Below are 7,448 nucleotides of genomic sequence, written 5' to 3' on the forward strand. Positions count from 1 at the left end.
AATAGAGCTTCTTCCACTTTCTTAGGTTCCTCCTGAGACAGAAAACTACTATACAGACATTCATCTTGAGTGGCTTTTCTTGTTTGCACTTTAGATGATGCATCACCAATGATCAGTTCAAAGGGATGATTCTTGGTCCATTTCCTTTGTGGTGGAAGATGTGCTCTAGATGAGGTGGCCTCAGTATTGTCATGATGTGAGACAGAGTGTTGACTAGTTGAAACTCCCCCTGAGTTGTTGGTCCTTTGCAGGGAACTTGGAGTTCTATCAACTGATGATGTAAATCGATTATCCGTTGATGAACTATGATCAACGGATGCTTCATTTTGTACTTCAACGGATGATGCACTATGTCTTTCAACGGATACTGCATTGCCTCTATCAACGGATGCAGTATTTTGTGCATTATCCAAGGGCATGTTTTGAATCCCTTTTGAAGTGTCATCTCCATCAGTCTCCTCTTCACTATCATCACAATATATCTCAATGTTGTCAAATTTGAGTCTCTCATTATGTCCCTCATCTGTTAGTCCATCAATCTTTTTATCATCAAACACAACATGCACAGATTCCATAACAATGTTGGTTCTTAGATTGTAGACCCTATAAGATTTTCCAGCTGAGTAACCAACAAATATCCCTTCATCAGCCTTTGCATCAAACTTCCCTTTATGGTCAGATTGATTCCTCAGTATAAAGCATTTACATCCAAAGACATGAAGAAAGTTTAGAGTTGGTTTTCTTCTCTTGAACAACTGATAAGGAGTCATGCCTTTAGCTTGATTGATCAAAGAAATATTCTGAGTGAAGCAGGCACAATTAACAGCTTCAGCCCAGAAATATGTTGGTAACTTTGATTCTTCAAGCATTGTTCTGGCAGCTTCAATTAAAGATCTGTTCTTTCTTTCAACAACCCCATTTTGCTGAGGTGTTCTTGGAGCTGAGAACTCATGCATGATTCCATTTTCTTCACAGAACAGCCTTAATGTCAAATTCTTGAATTCAGTTCCATTGTCACTCCTGATATTTCTAACCTTCAAGTCAGGATGATTGTTGACTTGCCTGATGTGATTGATAATGATTTCACTTGCTTCATCCTTTGATCCAAGAAAATAGACCCATGAGAACTTTGAGAAATCATCTACAATCACTAAGCAATATCTTTTTCTTGCAATAGACAATACATTGACTGGTCCAAACAAATCCATATGTAGCAGCTGTAATGGTTCATCAATTGTTGTTTCAAGCTTCTTTTTGAATGATGCTTTCCTTTGTTTGCCTTTCTGACAAGCATCACACAAACCATCCCTTGAGAATTCAACTAGAGGGATTCCTCTAACTAAGTCCTTTTTGACTAGATCATTCATTGTCTTGAAATTCAAGTGAGATAGCTTCTTGTGCCATAGCCAACTTTCAACTGTGCTTGCTTTGCTGAAGAGACAAGTAATGGATTCTGCATCTGTAGAGTTGAAGTCAGCTATGTACACATTTCCTTTTCTAACTCCAGTTAGAACCACTTTGTTGTCTTTCTTACTAGTGACAACACAGGCTTCAGAATTGAAGGAAACTGTATTCCCTCTATCACATAGTTGACTGATGCTCAGTAAATTGTGCTTGAGACCATCAACTAATGCAACTTCATTAATGATGACATTCCTTGTTGAAATCAAGCCATATCCCATAGTAAACCCTTTGCTGTCATCTCCAAAGGTTATGCTAGGGCCAGCTCTCTCCTTGAACTCTGTGAGCAGGGAGAAATCTCCTGTCATGTGTCTTGAACAACCACTGTCCAAGTACCATAGATTTCTTCCATTTCCCTGATTGCTTGATGAACTAACTTCATTTTCTTCAGAATCAGCCATGAGAGAAAGGTTGACATACTCCACATCTTCATCCTCTTCATCTCCATTAGCTGCCCAGTCCCTTTCTTGAGTAATGAAAGCCCTCTCCTTTTGCTTGAGTAGATCAAAATATTTCTTTTTGTAATCTACTTGTTCAAATTTCTTCTTTTCAGAAGTTGGCTTTCTGCACTCACCTGCAAAGTGTCCACTTATACCACAATTGAAACACTTGAACTTGGATTTGTCCACAGTGTTTTTGTGAGGTTTAGTGGCTCTAGTGTTTTTCTTGAATTTCATCTTTGCAAATCTTCTGGACAGAAATGCAAGATGCTCATCAATACCATCTGAGTCATCTTGGCTGGAGTTGTCTTCATTTTCAGCAACTTGCTCTTTCCCCTTGCTTGATTCCTGATTTCTTATACCATCTTTGGAGTTTGATGTAGATCTCGCAGTTTCTTGTCTGCATTTCCTCTCATCTTCAGCTACCAATGCAACTGAACTTCCTTTCTTTCTCCCCTTCTCCAATACCTCATCCTGTTCCAGCTCTAGTTCATAAGTCTTCAAGATTCCATACAATCTTTCAAGAGTGAAGTCCTTATAATCTTGAGAGTTTCTTAAGGAGACAGTCATGGGTTTCCATTCCTTTGGCAAGGATCTTAAAAATTTAAGATTTGAATCCTTCACCTGGTACACTCTTCCATACAGCTTCAGTCCATTCAACAGCTTTTGGAACCTATTGAATGTTTCATTTAAAGATTCATTTTCTTCAAAATGAAAGTATTCATACTGTTGAATGAGAAGCTGCATTTTGTTTTCTTTCACTTGTTCTGTACCTTCACACAGTAGTTGAACTGTGTCCCAAACCTCTTTGGCAGTTGTGCAATTTATCACATTATCAAACATATCCATGTTAAGACCATTAAACAAAATGTTCATAGCCTTCTTATCCTTGTGGACTTCTTCTGTGTCTTCCATTGTCCATTCTGCTCTAGGTTTTGGAATGGATTGACCAACAGCAACTGTGGCTGTAGCAACTGTTGCTACTTTGTGGGGAATATGAGGACCATTCTCAATGCAGTTTACATAACCTTCATCTTGGGAGAGTAGATGAAGGTGCATTTTCACCTTCCAATGGTGATAACTGTCTTTGTCAAGAACTGGGATCTTTACTCCAATATCCTTCTTACTCATCTTTGTTAGATTCCAAGATCTTTAAACTCTTTGTATGTCAAGAGCCTGCTCTGATACCAATTGTTATTCCTAGTGGACTAACAATGAGATTTACAGAAGGGGGGTTGAATGTAAATCTCAAAACTTTTTCAAGTTTTGAGCAGTTTATGAAAGTTGTGTGTTCAAGAAGAACAAGTGTGTGAATTGCTTTAAGCTAATACAGACAGATATATATTCAAGCACAAATGTAAAAAACACAACAGACCTTAAAAACTTTTCTGGTGGATTTGTTGTTCCACCAGAGATGGTATTTTAGAAAATCTGTGATTAAACAATGTTGATCACAGCTGCATCCTAGTACAAACTAGATGAATTTTCTCTCAATATTTTTCTAAACAGCTCTGGAAAATCTCTCTTCTAATTACTAGCTTCTACTTGGTTTATATATTACCAAGTGTACAAGTGAAAAACAATATAAAATACAGTAATAAAATAAGATCTTCACTTGCTTCTTTTCCTGTTCACTCCAGTACTTTGTTGACTATTGCATCTTTGTACTAGAGAAGAACGGCTGCTTTTTCTGTTGTTCCTGAAATTCGGCTACCACATCTCAGTTGTCTCTATCAACCCATGTGCCTCTGTCTGTAGGTACAACTACCTCTTATCAACGGCTAATCATCAGAACATCTGTTAAAGCTTTCATCCGTTGATGCACTCATCCGTTGAAGGATGTTATCCGTTGAAACTTTCATCCGTTGATGCACTCATCCGTTGAAGGATGTTATCCGTTGATGACTTTATCCGTTGAAGCTTTAGAGACATCCGTTGAAGCTTAGCTTCTCATCCGTTGAAGGTCTTTAAGTCATCTGTTGATACCACTTCACTTATACAAAATTACAAGGCATGAAGTATTTACAATTGGCCTTCCTATCTGCATATCATCTAGTAGTCAACATGACTCATAGTTTCTCTCAACTTCCAAGAATTACATTTTAAATACAGAGACTGAAATATGCTACAACACTAGACTTATTTCTAAGTAAAGCTACACCATCAACGGATAGCCAAAGTGGTCTTATCCGTTGAGGCTACAGACACTAAATTTCTACTTAAGTATTTTGTTAAACATATCATCAAACTAATGCACATACATTCCTAACAGTACGTAATCAACAAGAGGGGGGGGGGGTGAATACAATTTATGCAAATATTTCGATAAAACTTTAACAGAATCAATAATTTTTATATTAATTTGATAAAAACTGTTACACAAGTACTCTCTTAAAGGATGAATAATTATTCTTGAGGGTTGCTAGGTTATATGAAAGATATAATAATTCGTAACTCATATAGTGTAAACCTAATGTGTGCTTATATAAGGCACAGTTACACAATTAATAAGTAATCCTATTCTATTACAATAAGGAAACCTAATACATATTCATGCATGATTGCTTCTGAATAAAGTTCATCACCGCCTTGAATTCTGCAATCATTTTCCTTCATGAATATCTACTGAAGTGACTAAGTTCTTATGACATCAAATGCTGATCATCAAGTACTGATAGACAAGTATTGATGACGTAACCTTCAGTAAATCCTGATATCAACTCTTGATAGTTTATCTCATGATATCATAAATTATATCTAACAGTTGACAAACACCCCCGAAACCCCAGCCAGTAATTAGATGCCTTTGATGATCATCAAGTACCCACTAACCCTTGTTGGTGGTAACTGTTTAACATCGACAGTCTCCCGCTCACCCCCCCCTATATGAGAGTGCTAATGTGGTCATCTTGCATGGTCAGAGCGATCGATCGAGAGGAACGCATCTCATATTCTCCATATTTTCCTCCATATTCTCCTCAATATTCTCCTCCATATCTGCAATGTTTCAAAATGATCAGCTTGATATTGCAATTCATGAACAATAATATAATCACAAACAAGTAATTGCAAGTAAACAACTATTAAACAAGTAATTGTAAATAAACAAGTATTTAAATATGGATATAATTAAACAATCTCACTACATTGCATATTAATGAGATTAAGTATCTCACTGTCATTTCCATTACAATCTCACTACATTTATATGCAAATATAAATGGCTTGGGGGATTTACATATTTATTGCCACTGACCCTTACTCTAAAAAATTACACTATTTTCACCTACCAAATTTTAAAATTCTACTCACTTTTTTTTAAAATAAATATTTCAAGAATGGATTTGAGAATCGAACCCTAGACCTCTTCCAAAATATTCTAATTTTTTTGTTGTAACTATTAATATATTCAACATTAAGTATTAAATATACAACCAATTGTTAAGCAGGTCATTTATTCAGAAATTTAGCATATAAGATTCTATTGTAACGAAACAAATAGTACAGTTGCAAGTAGCTTCACAATCCTTCAACTAAAATACTCGTCAAAGACTTAGGAGTCTCCAACGAGGAAGTTATAGAGGGACCAAAGAAAGTGTTGACGAGAACGTCGATAATCAACTCCTAAATATATATGCTACTTCATAAATCTTAAAGTGGGAATCTTCATATTCCTAGCAAATAAATCAATCGTGTCCGCAACATTGACAAGAGATTTTCCAATATGGCAGTGTACATTAGTAATTATGATGGGTCATGCACTACTATTAATCGTGGGAAGGTTGACGTAAAAGGTGTGATTTTATGATATTTCAGTTAAGAAACTTTAATGACCCAAAGTATATGCAACCATTGACTACTGACCAATTACTACTATGGTCAAGGCACTAACCACCATGTCAAATTGCCAATGAAAATAACAACAGTTACTCTGCAGATTTTATTCTGATATTAATATATTAAAAGAACCAACTTCTTGTAATATATGAAATAATGTACAAAGTGCTTCGACATATAGAAAATGCATTTTACTTGACAACTTTTTCTAAGTGTGCATTGAAACAGAAGTTAAAAGATAGTGCTCCCGAATTGTCATTAAAACTCAAGTTGACTTAAAAGATCTCGTGAAAAAAAATTAGTGATTATATTATCACAACTTCATTAAAAACTCTTGAAACAAATAATCCAATAATAATTAGGCCAAGAATCCCTAATACATGTCAGGCAAGTTTTCCAACTGAAATTTATCAGAAAGTGCTTAACGACAAGAGTTCTTATCAATATTATTTTGTTTTTTTTTTAATTTCTGTAGCTAATACATGTCAAACAAGTTCTCCAAATACATTAAAAACTTTAAACAACAAGAATGTTTATAAAATAATCAAATAACATAACGAATTCATCTCGCTCTACACTTATACAACGAAATGAAAACAACCGACGTGCCGAACGAATTCTACAATTACATTATTCATACACACTAGTTATCAGAAGAAAAACAAACAAAAATCAAAATAACAATAATTCGAACAAAAATTAACCCCTAACTAACCCTAGTTTAAATAAAAATTAACCCCTAACTCATTCTAGTTTAAACCAAAAATTTAACTAAATTCGAAATAAATCATCACAATTTCGAACAAGTAATTGTAGACAATCAAGTAATAATCTATTATATATATAATAGAGCAAATAGGGGGTTGGGTGAGACAATTTATTCTAAATTACTAATTTACCCCTCAATAATAAATACAAATAATTATCAAATTTAATACCATGTATTAATTACACTTAAGTCATTATTATTCCTTATTAATAAATATAAATAATTGCCATATTTAATAACATATATTAATTACACCTAACTCATTAGTATTAATAATTTTATATATGTTACCATTTATCACTGAATATTAACAACCTATAATTAGATATCTAAAATTTAATAATATTTGCCTGTATATATACTAAATTCTTATTTTTTTCGAAGACTTTATATAAAATAAATTTATTTTCAGCAAATAAATTTAATATTTTAGCGAATCTGAAAATGACAATGTTAGTGTATCAAGTATTAAATTCAAGAAATATAATAGATATTCTCTTTGTATATGAATAAAAGAGTGGGTTATGAGAGGAGTTTATAATAAAGTTGAGATTCTTATTATATGACCAAATCGAATTTAAACTAAGACTGATTTGAAGATTTTGAATATATATAATAAAATATTAAAATATCAAGTTCATTACAATTACATTAATATTTTACAATAGCAAGGTGAATCATTTTTTTTACATTAACCAATTTAAAGTTTTTTCAGAGGTATAAGTAAAAGAGTTATAAGATTACTGCAGTGGTATGAAAATCAAAAATTTCGCCGATAAATTGCTACAAGACAACCAAACAATCGATTGAGCAAAATCGGAGCATACAACATTTTTGCCATTTTTGATCAAAATCGACAATTTTCCGGTCAAAATTTGACGAATCAAACACACGATTTGAGGCTATGAAGAGAAGAAAAGGAAGAAGAAATATACTCAGCA

The sequence above is a fragment of the Apium graveolens genome, chromosome 9 (genome assembly GCF_009905375.1).
Source record: "Apium graveolens cultivar Ventura chromosome 9, ASM990537v1, whole genome shotgun sequence".
NCBI lineage: Eukaryota > Viridiplantae > Streptophyta > Magnoliopsida > Apiales > Apiaceae > Apium > Apium graveolens.